Below are 2,799 nucleotides of genomic sequence, written 5' to 3' on the forward strand. Positions count from 1 at the left end.
CAGCGAGCGCAAAAAAAAAAAAAAAAAAAAAAAGTAAAATTAATTAATTAATCAATTTAAAATTTTTTAAAAAGATAAGGTACCTGGGAGAAAATATATGCAACACGTCTAACAAGCTAACAATTAATATTCAAAGTTTTTAAATTGTTCCTACTAATCAAAAAGAAAAATGCAAATAATTCTATAGGAAAAATGAGTGACAGATGTAAAAAGCATTTCACTGAGAAGAAAATGTAAATATCCAGTAAGTAGAAGTAATTATAGTTAACCATACCAGTAATTAGCAAGATGCCAATCAAAGCAAAAATGAAATTCAGTTTCTACCCATCAGGAAGGCACAAATTAAATAGATAATAGGCAATGGTGTGAGGAAACAGATTCACTCACTGGATGATGGATGGATGTGTGAATCAGCACAGCGTTTTTGGAAAGCAATTCCTCAGAAATTTAAAAGGTATGTACCCTTGACCCATCAATTCTACTTATGATAATCTATTGGTTAAGTTACCTTCAGCTTCAAAAGCTAGAAAAACCCAATTCAAAGTGGTTAAAACAATAAAAATACTTACTAGAGCACATGATTGAAAGCCCAGGAGTAGTGTAGGATCATGGTTGCTGATGTGAGAGTTCTATGATGTCAGCAAGGATCAGCATTTTTTTAATTCTCTCTGAACTGACTTACATAACATAGGGCCAGTTTCCTTCAAGGCTGTAAGATAATTGCCTTTGACGATCAGAATTGCACGCTCATTCATTTATATCCTGCAAGGAAAAGAATGTCTCTCCCTCATCAAATTCTTTCAAGAATGTTTGGGTCGGGCTTCCCTGGTGGCTCAGTGGTTGAGAATCTGCCTGCTAATGCGGGGGACACGGGTTCGAGCCCTGGTCTGGGAGGATCCCCTATGCCACGGAGCAACTAGGCCTGTGAGCCACAACTACTGAACCTGCGGGTCTGGAGCCTGTGCTCCGCAACAAGAGAGGCCACGGTAGTGAGAGGCCCGCGCACCACGATGAAGAGTGGCCTCCGCTTTGCCACAACTAGAGAAAGCCCTCGCACAGAAACGAAGACCCAACACAGCAAAAATTAATTAATTAATAAACTCCTACCCCCAACATCTAAAAAAAAAAAAGAATTTTAATGTTTGGGTCAACTTGGGAGCCATGCTGTGTCAATCAGGTTCTAACAAGCAACATAGGACGCATTCAAATTTAGCAATTTCAAGTAAACGTAATGCAGTTATTTACAAAGATGTGGGCAGAGTACAGCGAAATCCCAAGGCATAGTGCAGAACCCCAGGGCTGCTAACAGTAGGACACACCCTTTACCACCCATAGGCTTGAAGGGACAAGAGGAGGAAATGATTACCAGAACCCACAGAGAGGGCTTTGTGGAGAGGGCCATTTAGTAGGAGTTATGACCTTTGTCAAGAAAACGTCAGGCGAATTTGCAGCAACATGGATAGAGCTAGAGATGATCATACTAAGTGAAGTAAATCAGACAGAGAAAGACAAATATCATATGACATCGCCTATATGTGGAATCATAAGAAAAAAGATACAAATGAACATAGTTATAAAACAAATAGACTCACAGACATAGAAAACAAACTTATGGTTACCAAAGGGGACGGGGGGAGGGATAAATTAAGATTTGGGATTAACAGATACACACTACGATATATAAAATAGATAGACAACAAGGACCTTGTGCATAGCACAGGGAACTATATTTCAATACCTTGTAATAACCTATAATGGAAAAAAATCTGAAAAAGAATATATATGTGTGTGTGTATATATACATATATGTGTGTGTGTGTATGTATAACTGAATCACTTTGCTGTACTCCTGAAACTAACACAACATTGTAAATCCACTATACTTCAGCTTTTTAAAAAAAGTCAGGCCGGGTGACCCCAGAAGGGAGGAACCAGGGAATAGATACCCTGACCTCACCCCTTCCCACCATCCAATTTCTTTCCAGTGTCTCTTGAGGGGTAATAGAAGTCATCCAGCATCATCCCAGTCTTCCATCCCTCTGGGTCATGGTCTTCCTCCAGGGGTGAGAAATCTGTATTCTCTATCCGAAGTGAAATATAAAAAATTATCAGCTTCTGAATCATCACAAGTTAGGTCAATGTGGTCATACCCACAACTGAAACTCCTTTTTTAAAATAATTAATTAATTAATTTAATTTATTTTTGGACACGTTAGGTCTTTGTTGCTGCACGTGGGCTTTCTCCAGTTGCAGCGAGCAGGGGCTACTCTTCGTTGCGGTGCGCGGGCTTCCCATTGCGGTGGCTTCTCTTGTTGCAGAGCACGGGCTCTGTAGTTGTGGCACGCAGGTTCAGTAGTTGTGGCTCGCGGGCTCTAGAGTGCAGGCTCAGTAGTTGTGGCGCACTGGCTCAGTTGCTCCACGGCATGTGGGATCTTCCAGGACCAGGGCTCAAACCCATGTCCGCTGCATTGGCAGGTGGATTCTTAACCACTATGTCAGCAGGGGAGTCCCTGAAGCTCTTTTTTAAGCCATTCCCAGTGTTATTCATATAGGGGGTTAGAGGAAAAGGCAGGAGTGGGGAAGAAAAAGTTAAGCAGTCAACTATGCATGAATCCATAGCTACTCACTAGGTCTAATTTGGTAAACATGTTGCCTTCTTCCACCACTCATTCCATGTTCCCCCTACCCTCTACCAGTACCTCAGCTGATGTGCTCCTTCACCGTGAGGGTGAATCGAGCCTTCATTTCTGTGGAATCAGAGTCCTTTGTGTTCTTCTTTATTCGGTGCTGCAGTTTTCC

Source organism: Neophocaena asiaeorientalis, unplaced genomic scaffold, assembly GCF_003031525.2.
Source record: "Neophocaena asiaeorientalis asiaeorientalis breed wild unplaced genomic scaffold, Neophocaena_asiaeorientalis_V1.1 scaffold114, whole genome shotgun sequence".
NCBI lineage: Eukaryota > Metazoa > Chordata > Mammalia > Artiodactyla > Phocoenidae > Neophocaena > Neophocaena asiaeorientalis.